The sequence below is a fragment of the Alosa alosa genome, chromosome 20, assembly GCF_017589495.1.
Source record: "Alosa alosa isolate M-15738 ecotype Scorff River chromosome 20, AALO_Geno_1.1, whole genome shotgun sequence".
Taxonomy (NCBI): domain Eukaryota; kingdom Metazoa; phylum Chordata; class Actinopteri; order Clupeiformes; family Clupeidae; genus Alosa; species Alosa alosa.
This window is the reverse complement of record NC_063208.1, coordinates 9112108-9125664: the sequence shown is the minus strand read 5'-3', so window position 1 is coordinate 9125664 and position 13557 is coordinate 9112108. Positions and strand designations below refer to the sequence as shown.

The 13557-nt window shown below is 43.8% G+C and overlaps 1 long non-coding RNA gene across 1 annotated transcript; it reads right to left on the bottom strand.

Annotated features, from left to right (window-relative positions):
* Positions 1-408: 408 nt before the first annotated feature.
* Positions 409-12515, bottom strand: LOC125284954. Its single transcript, XR_007191969.1, has 3 exons — positions 12118-12515; positions 2594-2596; positions 409-976 (listed from the first exon to the last, which is right to left on the bottom strand). It is a non-coding gene; the product is annotated as an uncharacterized LOC125284954 (long non-coding RNA).
* Between the last annotated feature and the right edge of the window lie 1042 nt (positions 12516-13557).

Here is a 13557-nt window from a genome sequence, read left to right as displayed (position 1 = left end):
ATTTAAGGTGCGGCTGTCTGATTATCTCTGCGGGCGGCTGAATATGTTACCCACCTCATTCATTCTTTTTAGTTCTCCTGACTTTGAGTTAAAGGAAGTGTGTGCTGCTTCATGCACCCCCCCCCCCCCCCCCCCCCCCCAAAAAAAAAAAAAAATCCTGATGTTCTGTCACAACATGTTATTTCATCACCTCAAAACAGACTGCACAGATTCAGTCAGTGTCTCTCTCTTTTTTAAGTTGCTTGGTGGAGTGTCTTTAACAAGCCCCAGTGGCTGACAGTTGACACAGCTTGCCACTTGTGAGGCTTTAGCCTCTTAGCCCCCCAGCCTCTTAGCCTACCTCTGGCCAGGTACCTTTAAAAAAAAAAAAAAAAACCTGCGGCAGCGTGTTCGGATGGGATTACATGCTCGGTTAACCTCCACACCACTGCATTAGGGCTGTCTGAGAAAAAAAGCCTTGGAGGCTGATTGAAAGGTCTCAATTAAGTCTGAATTGCTGTGGTCTGGGATGTGTTAAGGGCAGCTGCCATTGCTGCTGGTTGCTAATTGTTCCCCTGATAGGGGCTAATTCAGGATCCAATCAGAGCCAGACTTCCAGTCGTATTGGTGGGGTGGAAATGTTGGATCAGAGGATATATGTTGTATTTCTTGCTCTTCCAAATTGATGCAGACAGCATGAATCTTGTTAACCATTTATGTTTGCATAGGGGGAATGGCTAATGGTAGGGGGGGAGAATGAGTGCAATTCAGTCTCTTTGTTCTCTCTTCCTTGCCTTCTTATTTAAGGACATTGTGATGTAAAGTTAAATATAAGGCAGTAACTCCAAGACAATAATAGCTTTCTGTGCCTTTTTAAAAAAATAATTGTTACCACTCAAGCCACTGTTTTAAAGGACGAGACAGCGGAAAAGGCTTCCAATACAATTCTGACAGGACGGTTATCAGACCTTCTGCTTCTGTCGATCCAAAAAAAAACCTGCAAGAAACACAAGAGATTAGAGTAGAATAAATTAGAACAAATAGGGCTCATAAAGACAGGATAACAACACCAGACTGCAGCTAAGTTTAAAGTGTGGCTGGAAGATTTGCTTGGTAAGGAACAAACAAGCTTCTATGTATGTTATAATTTTATGTTATATTATAGCTAAAGTATTACATAGACACTTTATGTTTATGTAAGTAAGTAAGTAAAATGTATGGGTCACAAAGGGTCACAAAGTGCTTTACAATGTGCATAGACAATTATATACTATATAAAGTATAGTAACAATACAATAGTGAAAAATAGTCTAACTATAAAATTAAGTAAAAATACAACAGATAAAATGATCAATAAATAAAAGACAGAGGTTACCTAAAAGTTACTGTAGCCTAAACAAGTGAGCCTTCACTTGTCCCTGAAAACAGTCCACATTCTCAGCAAACCTAATGCTGGTTGGCAGAGCATTCCAGAGTCTGGGTGCCATAGTGGCAAAGGCTCTATCCCCACATGTCTTCAGACGAGTGCATGGCGCGTGGATAGCAGATTTTGGTTGATAGACCTGAGAGACCGGGAAGGGGTGAGTAGGTGAATTATGTTGGCAAGATAAGCAGGGGCCTGACCATGTAGAGCCCTATAGGTTATGGTGAGAATTTTGAATGGGATGCTATAAATTGCAGGACGCCAGTGAAGGGAGCAGAGTAGAGGGGTGATATGAGTGCCCCTGTTTGATCTAGGAAGTAGCCTAGCAGCAGCATTTTGAATGGATTGCAGGCGGTGAAGGGCCGATTTGTTGAGTGGGGAGAAGAGTGAATTGTAATAGTCAATACGGGAGGAAATGGAGGCATGGCTGAGCATCTCCAGTTCTGAGTCCACAGCCCTTAATTTGCTAATGTTGCGTAAGTGGAAAAACCATGATTTGGTCAGTGATTTGAAGTGAGTTTCAAAAAATAGGGATTTGTCAATGTTACCCCAAGATTCCTTAGACTAGGCCGGACCGCAGATGACAAAGGCTCAATGTTCTCATTAATCAAAGGGATAGCGCTGTCTGGCTCTATAATTAAAACCTCTGTCTTATCTGGGTTCAACTGCATAAAGCTTTAAGCCATCCAGTTGTTTATGGCATCTATGCAATCTAGGAGCCTTGTAAGTTTGGATGACTCATTTTACCTGAAGGTAAAATGAAGCTCAATGTCATCTGCATAAAAGTCATAAGAGATGCTAAAATTGTGAATAATCTGACCCTGGGGCAACATGTATAAAGTAAACAATATGGGGCCCAACACTGAACCCTGTGGAACACCACAAAACAGGGGCGATGATGCAGAGTGGGATCCCCAATAGAGACATCAAAACTTCTATCTGTGAGATAGGATGTAAACCAGTCTAGGGCATTCATGTAATCTCAGTCATGGTATGGTGGTCGACTGTATCGAAGGCAGAACTGAGGTCTAGATGAACTAGCAATGAGAACAGTCCTATGTCTGAGGCCATCTGAAGGTCATTATAGACTCTCACTTGCGTGGTCTCAGTAGAGTGTCTCTTCCTAAAACCTGACTGAAATTTGTCATACAGCTCCAAATTCTCTAAAACAGTTGTAAGTTGATTAGCTACAACCTTTTTGAGAATTTTGGACAACAAAGGCAGCTTTGAAATGGGATGATAGTTCTTTAAAACTGTTGGGTCCAAATTAGGTTTCTTTAGTTTGGATAGTAGCATGCTTAAAGTAGATAGATAGATAGATAGATAGATAGATAGATAGATAGATACTCGGGAAATTCAAGTAGGACAGGATACAGCCTGTAGCCAATGAAGAGTTGACTATACTAGAGCCAATGGCAGGACAATAATGGATTATATCCTGTCGACAAGAGGACATTTTCATTTTCTTGGTCAGGTTTAGCAGATCATGGAGGCTGATTGGTTGGAAAGACTCAATAGTAATAGGCCTAGGTGAAGGAAGGCAGTCTACATGAAGGTGTAGCCCAGGCTTAATATTTGATCTGATAGACTACCTTATCAATAAAAAATGACAGAACCCTATTACAGTCATTTTGAGAGTATATTGTTGTCACAGTGGCAGGAGGAGAGACAATATTATTTATGGTATCAAATAAAACCTTGTGGTTTCTCTTTATCCAAAGCAATTTACAAAAAATCAATACAAATGTAAAGTGGAAGTGGAACGTACAAGTAGAACTTACTAGTGGAAGTATAATTAAATTAAATGCATATAACAATATTAATTATCATTATATTTGAAGACCCATTGCGGCCCTTTGATTAAAGCGATGGTTCGGAGTAATTTCACCCTAGGGTCCTTTGCACCATGACCCGAGCCAAACACCCTCCCAGAACCTTTTTTCCCTTGGTCGAACCCTGGTCGAGTAGCGCTGTCAGAACGTTCTGCAGTCGTGATGGAACCAACTTTTTTTTATCGTAAATTACCCCACTAATAATGCCCTGAATGGTATGAAACTTCTGCAGTAGTACAACTATGACCTTTAGTCCAATAACGAGGCATTAGAAAGTTTGTAAGTGCACCAGGAGTTTATTTAAATAAGACTTGCCTGATTATCTGCTACTATACCGCTGTTTCTTCCGTGATTTGGGAAAAGCCGTTCCTTACATGCATAAGATTTGGAATGAAAAGCCCGTAGTCAGTGAAATTACTCCGAACCATCGCTTTAAACCCTATAATCTAATTTGAGTTCCTTAGGGATGCCTATTCTAAGTTGTTTTCACGGAAAAAATAATTTCATGGCGAAGTAACAGCTAGTATGTATCGCTGCACCTTCTTCCCATCCCTGAAGCAGGGATTTACTTAGCCCTGCCCCCCATCTGTGTCTCTGTCACAAAGGTCCGCCCGCCATCTCTGCCCAAAGATTCTAGAGAGCTACCCCCCACCCTCAACTGTAGCTAAACTGTTTTAAACATGTCAAGGGTTAAAAGGGTTAAAAACTTGATTTTTGCAGCAGTGGGTCTTTAAAGAAAAAAGACAATGCCACTAGTTTGTTGCTGCTGACAGTGTCTTGCTGCTGAGGCGAAGACAACAGATACTCACTGAAGGAACAAAGGTGTTTGAGGAGACGAATTGACCTGAATCATATATTTAAGAGACTGTTGTCGATCCAGTGGCCATCCTATAGGCATGAGTGAGAGATTTAAATTTAATTCTGGCAGCTCTGGCGAGCCAGCCAGGAATAACAAGCAAAGGGGCTCCATGTGTCTGAGATAGCAGCAGTGGCTACAGTAGTGTGACTGGTGAGAGGAAAGGGTGAGAATCCATGGGTAGTGTAATTGTGAGAGATCTGCACTGTGATTATGAACTCGCTGGTGACCATGGATTGAACTGTCACTCAAACCACTATCCTTGGAGATGTACTTGAGCATGGATGTGGGTGCAATACGATGACAGGATGGCTGTGTGTCCAGCATACTAATGCTTATCTTATACATTGAACTGTTATAGCTATATGGAACTATGTGTGTCTTATGAAGCTGGTGTGTGTTCTTACAGCAAGTGCTACTAGATTAGGAGGCTGCAAAGATATGAATGCATTGCTATGTGCCTGTTTGACTCCAGCCACCCAGAAATGGGCTCAGGCATCATGATCAGAAGTCATGGACAGATAAGACACATTATGGGAGACCGACCTTCAGGTCACCAGCTAAGCCTGAATGGCATTTGTAGTTTGAAGTGTTCAGTAGTGTGTGACCAAGAAAAATCAGATTATCAATATGGCACTGGGACACAGGAGACAGCTGGCAAATATATAAGTAATCTTGACATGACATCCATCAACACAGCGCCGGTGATAGCTTGTAGGGAGTCCTCGGCTGATCCTCTGGGTCAAAATGCCATGGACAACAACTACGACAACAAAAGCGGGGCGCAAAAGCATGTGAGGGAAGCTGAGGACGAGAATCCCGCTCTGTCGTAAAAGGGCCCCGCCTTCTTGGCGTGACTGTGGGGCTCGCCTGCGACTCCTGACGCTGCTGACAGTTCAATGATTACTTCCACGCCCCTGTTGTAGGCTCGCTCTGGCCACGGTTGCGACAATGTGTGGCGAGGGGGAGGGGGGGCGCATATATACAGCGCGGGGGGACTGGGCAGCCACCGTAAGTGCCTGAGGAATAAATGGAGATGTGTTCTGGATCGCAGGTGCGCGGAGGTAGACACTAATGAATCCGTTCCAACATGATGTTAATTATGATTAATGAGTGGAAAAGGCTTGCAGCAAGTGCCATCCAACAAAAGGGGAGTCACCCATGCGGATGAAAGGAGGTTGTAAGTGGGGGCTCGAGGCACAAAAATTAGCCTAACTGAGCAGCCAAGATAAATAAATAAATAAATAACGTAAATAAATATATAAGTGAAGAGCCGGCCCCAGTTGCCACTTCTGCCCATGCCTGGGGCACCGGATCTCTGAAGCTCCGGAGGCCCCCTGATCTCCCTGACGGCCCATCAGAGGGGCTGTCAAGGCGGCCAGGCGGGCTTGACTACCTGGGTCAGCCAGTCAAGTCAGCCAGTCAGTTAGTCAATCAGCTCCTCTGATTTCCGCTGTCAAACACCAACACAGGCCATCACTCGGCGCTGCCAGGCCCTTTGAACACGGCAGAGTCGGTGCGCCGTGCCGCCTCAACAGTGCGCTACACACTACACTACACCATGCTACACTACACAGACCTCTGTGCAAAAAAGATAGAGGGAGCAAGCCTGTCAAAATGGAACAGTCTACCTGCTACATAGTTCAGCAGTCACTCTGCCACAGGACCCAAATATGGCAATCAACCCGCCACGGCACAACAGCCAGCATGTCTTGGACCCTTAGAACTACAGTCAGCCTGCCACAGCACAAAAATCAATCATCAAACACAGAACTGCAGACTAGCTGCCCTTGGCACTCAGCAGAGCTCCAAATATGCCACAGGCCCTCCGAGCCTCTGCAAGGAGGAAGGGGGGAGGGGGAGGGGGGGTAAACACACTGTAAACATCGTGCTATGACATAGCATCTCATTCTCCATGGCAGCTTTCACTGACATAGACTTTACGTAATACCATGGCAACCCAACCATAGAGTAGAAAACCTGTATGACAGAGAGTGTAGCTCTCCATAGGACACTATGCCACACCAAACTGGATTATGAAAGAGCCAATCAGAAAAAAGAAAACCATGGTCAATTAAGGTGAGTTTTTGTTTGTTTGTTTGTTTTCTGTTATTTCGACTCTAGTGGAAAGGTGTACTTCTGAATATCATAGATTCAGCATGGAAAAAATCAATACTGCTAGAAATGTAGAGATTTTGTTTGTGTATTGTACAGTGATGTGAACAAGGGAAGTCTTACACATTTTTCACAAACTTACAAACCTACAGTGCTATTTGATGGTGATGAATGTTTAAAGATGTTTTCAAGAGGAGCCCAAAGAAATGATTTACAGCCGTCACTCATCCCACCTCCACTTCTAGGAGATTTAAACCATAGATATTAGAAAGCTAGATACCGCATTGGGCTCCAGAATGTACATAAATATTGCCATCATATTGATGGGGGCAACAATCACTGGAGGCCAATGGAGGAACATGTGACTCTGACTGGAAATCAGACAGGTGTCTCTGATTGCCGACAAGTGTTGCCCATAGACAGTAAAGGTATTTGCCCCCAGCAATATGGTGGCCGCGTTCACGTATGCCACCTAATAGAACTCGACGGACAATGCGGTATCTAGCTTTCTAATATCTATGATTTAAACCCTCCTTACCTGTGCTGTTACTTTAGCCATTGCCTATAGGGGATGTCAGCAGACATCTCTCGCACATGACCAATTGCGATCCACCAAACATGCGTATTCTCAGTGCCCAGTATCAAGCATTCCAGAGAAAAGAAAGCCATGGTCAATTAGGGTGAACATGAGAACATTGCAGCAAGTCCTCTATTTTTTGTTTGTTTGTTTTCAGTTATTTCAAATGACAGTTTGCTTGTTATCTGTCAGTCTGTGTATCGGCTAGCAATCTGTCTTTTTTGTTTTCACCCAGTTCAAATTGTCTGAATGTGAACTGTAAATGGGATTGTGTATGTGCGTGTGTTTCTGATGGTTGAGCATATGTGTGTGTGGGTGCGTGTCCATGTGTGTGTGTGTGTGTGTGTGTGTGTGTGTGAGAGAGAGAGAGAGAGAGAGAGAGGGAAAGAGATGATTGACACCTAACTGATTACATTATAGCAGAAATCCTATTTCAGATTAGGCCCAGTGGAATTGTGCAAACTTGGGAAGAGCCAGAGATATGCCTGATATGGCTGGAGTGAGTGAGAGAGGGCAGGGCAGGGCAGACTCGGGACACAGCAGAAAACACTGCGGCACAGCAACACTCTACACCACACTGTGAAATCAGCACACAATCTCCATACTAACCAGCAGTAAACACAGCCTAGCATATTAGGACGATGTCTGACGGAAAATGCAGCATTATACAATATTTTTTATGAGACAAATGACTGCTTTAACAACATATAAGTGAATAAGTACAAATTAAACCTACCCTAGGAAAATTGTTGGGTGAAGACGAAGATCATTAGGTCAGAGTGATACGTGGTGTAGCCCAAGCAACAGGTTGTTAGCAGTAACGTTTTTGTCAATGGGTTGTTATGGTTGTTATTTCCTCCTTTTAGAGGAACATTTGACTGCAGCACGTATGGATTCAGACACAGACATTCAAAGCAGAATGCACTGGAGTCGCGGTACATTCCCACACAACACCACACTGTGAAATCAGTGCATTATCACCATGCTAACCAACAGTAAACATCACTGTGGGTCCATTTTCCACAGAGCCGAGAGGTGTTTTTGACCTGACCTAACCTTCCAGTCGGCACATAATGACTCATGACATGAATGTGTAAATGACACAGCCAGCGTTATGGTAGAGATGTAGTGGTAGTACGTAGGTGGGAAGAGAGTCGCCTTATCCAATCCCTTACACCCGCAACATCCTCTGACCCTGAAGCGTGAGTAAGCCAGGCTCATTGTTGCCGTTGCAGTTAGTGTGCGTTCCTCTAAAAAGCATAGTGATGTCTTCCCTCCATCACTGCAAACAAGGACGATGAGAAATTCATGTGGCAGTTTGAGAGAGAGGGGGGCGGTGGAGAGTGAATGTGCTCATTAAGACTTGGGAGCGAAGGTCTGTGGAATGATGGCTGAACCTGTAGGCTGCCTGATGGGCCTGTCAAGAGATTTCCTGTACGTCCTGTAACCCACACGCTGTGCCGTGCTGTGCGTTATTTCATTTATTATACCATTACGACCCCATAACATTCCATCATCCAGCGCCCACAGGGCTAGCACCTCCTTATGGGTGCTGAATGCCATGCATTAATTCTGTATAATGTGACTCAAATCAAAATAGAAAAAAAAAAATGTATTACTCGGGGATCTCTATGAGCAGAATGCTGAAGATCAAGTAAAATCCACAAGATAAATCAATAATACATCAACTACACAGTGGTGGTGAGGTATATTAGACGTGAGGGAAATTAACTTTTACCGTAATGATTGTTTGTTTTGATTTAATCGTCCTGAAAATGAGCAATCTACCTAGTACAAATGCCTATGAAATAGAATAGAAATCAATGTGTGATGTCTGTATGACTACATCAATGCATCACGTTTGCACCCCCAAGATCTTGCACACTATATTATACAACAATCATAACATTTTAATTCATTCAGTTTTGTGTGTGTGTGTGTGTGTGTGTGTGTTCATGGACATAAAGTTGTGTTATCGTGTGGTGGTGGAGACTTGCATGTGTGCCCTCTTGGTGGTTGAAGTTCTGTATGAGTGCAAGTGTTTGTAGATTTATGTCTGCAACACTGTACGCAGATCAATACCATTATAGCGCAGAACAATAAAACATAAGATATCGCCTATGGATTTCCATTTAAATTCTCCCGTCTCCATTTAAAATGCATCAAAGGCCGGTTGGAATTCATTGGGGGCCCTTGCTGACAGTGCTGAATATTGGGATCCATCATGATTTAGTTAGTGCTGTGTGTGTGTGTGTGTTGGGGTGGTGGTGGTGGTGGGGGGGGGGACAGCAGAGGGCTGCAGATGTAGGTTAATCTTGACAGCACTCACCTCTCCACCTGATCCAGTGCGTTTTAAAAGCCAAAAGGAGGAACTGAAAAACATATCGAATTCTGCCCTCCAAGATTTCACTGACAAGTGAGCAGAGCAATGATGAGTTTGTGTTCATGTGTGTGTGTGTGTGTGAAGTGGACTGTATCATCGCTTTATCAGTAAATGTGGGCATGGTGTATGTGTGCACACCTAGATGACTCTCCAGTGTGTGTGTGTTTGTCTGTGTGTGTGTGTGTGTGTGTGTGTGTGTGTGTGTGTGTGTGTGTGTGAGGTGAGTGTGTGATGGACTGTTAGGTCATAAGCTCGCTTTATCAGTAAATGTGGGCATGGTGCTCATATTATGTGTATGTGTGCACAACTATATGACTCTTCAGTGTGTGTGTGTGTGTGTGTGTGTGTTTGTGCGTGTTCAAAAATCTAAGTGAAGATTAAACCTCGGTCCATCCATCCCGGGGGCCAGGCAGTGCGGTATGTAGGGGCGGAGGGGGTCGGCCTGAGTTCTCAGCTGAATGGGGCTAATCTACCCTCCCCATCGGGGCCATAGACCCCCTACCCCCAACCCACCGCCCCCCCACAGTCCTCCTCCGCTGCTCTGATATGTGAGAGGTGTCCAGCAGCCCATCTCATCTCCTCGCTGGAAACCACGGGACCCGAGGCCTCTCATCTCTACTGGATATTAAGCACTTCGCCTTCCCAGTTTCGGCAGCTCCATGGCTAACTTATCTTTTCCATCAGCACTCCTGTAGATCCAGCTCTCCACTGGAGATGCGGTATCCGCGTGCCCATCTCATCTCTACACAGGAATCTCATCACTGCACAGGCTCCAGAGGTAAACCAGACCACAAATCTATTTGTCACACTACTACTTTAAACACCACTCCCTCCACATGTAGAACAATAACACTTGTGTTTCCATCAACACACCACTATGGATCGCTTTTAAGGTGGCTTTCACTTGTTCGCCCATCGCAATGCTTGATATCGAGCGCAGAGAATAAGCACATGTATAAGCGATAACTACTAGCTATATTCTCCTCTGTTACTCTAACTCTGTAGCTGTAGCCCTGTAGTTTAAATGTTAAAATGTTAATAGCTTAAATGTTATTATATTGCTGTAGTGTAGCTCTGTAGCTTACATCTAAAAATGTTTCAATGTTAATAGCTTAAATGTTATTCCATTGGTGTAAGTTGTCTTGGGCATATGTGTCCGCCAAATAAATACATGTAAATGAAAAGCATGTTTGGCTTGGTAGCTGTCCATGGTCCTGAGATGCATAGCTGCTTCTGCACCAGTTCCTCTGGTGTGACAGTCAAGGTCTTGGACAGAAACATTCGGTCATGGACTGAAACATTTTTGCGGCTTTGCACATTTTTGCACCTTGTGCACACTTGTCTGCAGCGCCCTGGATAGAAATATAAAGATCTAAGGTATGTAGCTGTCCACTCAGGCCAATGTGGTCTTAGAGCTACTAGTGAAACAAATGAGAATGGGGACGAGGTGAGAAGCCTTGGAACCACAGAGCATATGGCGTAGATTGATTTAGATTAAGTTTAGTTAGTATTATTTGTATTTTAGTATATTTAGCATACTCTTTATCTTCTACTGTCCTTATTGCTTAGTTGTGTTTTTTGTATTATATACTTTAATTACTCTTTCTGCTGTTAAAGAATGTGTTTGTGTTGTCTGTATGCTGCTGAGACCTTGAATTTCCCCTGGGGATCAATAAAGTATCTATCTATGTATCTATCTATCTATCTATCTTCATACTGTATCACTGTTCATAAGATGCAGCCAAACAAAATCTCTGTCCACTTCCAGCAGTATCGATTTGTCCATCCTGAATCTATGATATTCAAAACTACACCTTTCCACTAGAGGTGAAAGGCATGAAATCCTGTCCACTTAATTGGATTTGGAAGATTCTAGCCTCGAGCGACACTGTCAAAAAACTCTAGCAACACCAACACCATGGCAATGCTATTCATTGGGATCTGGTGGCATAAGTATCTGTCAGAGCTTAGGAAGAGCTTAACTACTTCCAAAAGAAACCAACAAAAACGAAATACCTGTTCAGCAGATACCCACAAAGAAATGGGAACAACTTGGTAGAATGTGGAAGGAGATGCTAATGACAGATAAGGATGTGACAAAACACCTGCAGATGTCCAGATATAAATAAAATGGCCAGGTTGGGTTTGAAGTGACCAAACAAATGTACATTTTCTACACATACATTGATTTTCAGCATGTCACACTTGTAATTCAGTGAAAGTAGTCTATATGGTCAAGAAGTGTCTGCTAAATGTAATGTAATATGCATCTGTGCTGTCATGTTAATTAATATGCATTTTTGTTTGGACATATTTGACTGATATGTTTTTGATCTGTTCATATACATCATTTACCTTACATAGGTTGGCATTTACTTGAATAGGGCAATTTGTTCTCTCTGTGTGCATGTCATGCCATGTGCTTGTTTAATGCATGGCTCTGTACAATGTGGCTTCTGACGGATGGCTTTTTCCCAGGCCCTGTTGTTGTTTGTGTGAATTTAAATGTGTTGCGTCTGTGCCTCTAAACTAAAAGTACGCCTCATTTTCTTCATATCAAAACTGCCAACAGAGGTCACTGCCCTGTCCTCTAATTACCCACACCACTGTAAACAACCGCGATGTGTGTCCGGCGCTTTCGATTAATTAGGCCTATTTTTAATATCTGAGAGAACTTGACGAGTGCTTGATATTTATGTGTGAGCACAAAGTGGAAAAATATGACTGCCATTCCGACACTCGCACGCACGCACGCACACACACACACACACACACACACACACACACACGTTGAGTGATTACCTGATGATAAAGTGGGGGTTTAATGTGCGGTACGCAGCGCAAGCCTCTGCTGACTGCAGCACTCATACGTGGTGTCTAGCTTAGGAGGAAAATGGCATTGACACAGAATCATCATCAAGAAAAATTACATCTGTTGACGTTGTTTCTTACATTTTCTGTTGAACCATATCCCGGAATGGTCTGCTGTAGGTAAATTAGTTCTTTGACAAGATATGCAAAATAGATGCAGCAGGTCTTGTCTTCGTGGAGCCGAGTTCAGCGACTGTTTCGTCCGTTTTTTTTTTTTTCTGTCAGAAGAAGAGTTCGGTTTTCGGAATTAAAGAGAGAGTGAAATGAAGGAAAATTCGGGCTAGTGAAACGAAAGAGCTACTGGATTGCGTCTTCGGATAAGTGGCTGCACGGCAACGGTAGTAGGCTATGCGTTATTTTTCTTGGAGAGAGAGAGAGACATAGGGAAGACGAAGGAGGAAGGTTTGCGGATGGGGTTAAGGGGAGGGGGGACGACAGGCACGAGGAAGGGAGGGAGACAGACTTATAATAAATATCTTGATTGCATACTGATACACCACTGAGCGTACGACTACTCCCTCGTTAAAAATACTCCACAACGACAAGTTTAGCATTCAACACGTGTCGCGCGAGTGATGAAGAGAGAGAGGGAGGTTGCTAGGTGACGGGGCGTATATACTGAATTTTAACAAAATAACTGGAAGAGAGGGAGGGAGGGAGGGAGAGAGAGAGAGGTAGTCAGCAACATGTAGCCTAGCTGAGTAAAGAAAGGTCGAGACTGAGTAGACGTACAGTTATTTAAATACAGACAAACCGGGGAGAGCTCACATAAAATGGCCAGCAAAGGAATGGATATATTGTGGTTGGCGTGCCGAGGAGAGAGCAAAGTGCCTGCGTCCTGAAGACTGTGAGTACACTGTTTTTCATGTGGATTGATATGTTTACGGACAGTGTTTGTGAAGTGTCTAGGGTTTGCCCTTCAGAAATGTTCAAAGAGATTGTTTCGGTGTCCGCTGTTGTTAGGGCTTACATATGTCGCACAGACAGTTACCGTGAAAGACACGAGACAACCGGCCGGTGCGCGAAGGGTTTGACCCCGCTGTCATTGATGCGCGTGCACCCACTATAAAGGGATTTCTGACTATCTCCAGACACACATACACATACACACACACGCACACTCTTACACTACTGTACACCACACACTCGCTCCTGAGGTCGCACACGCCGTTGATACCGGTCTAACTCACACCAGTCTCCGCTGCAATATGTACCCTCTCGGGGAGTAAAATTCACCAAGGTAAATACGCATGTGTGTCTGTATGTGTTTCTGGAGTCCTACTGGTCTGAGGTCGGTCTCGTTTTTGTATTAAACCGGCGTTTGCGCATAAGTCCAGCACTCTGTCATGCTCACTTGCTGGACACACTTTGTGGCTTCTTTCATTCACGTCTTTTCATTTGGAACGAGCATCATCGGAAAGATCAATTTTCATTGTACGCTGTGTAGCTATTTATCACTCGTGCGCAACGCCAGAGGAGAACAGGGTGGAGGACACCCACTCTTTCTAATGCACCTGCGAA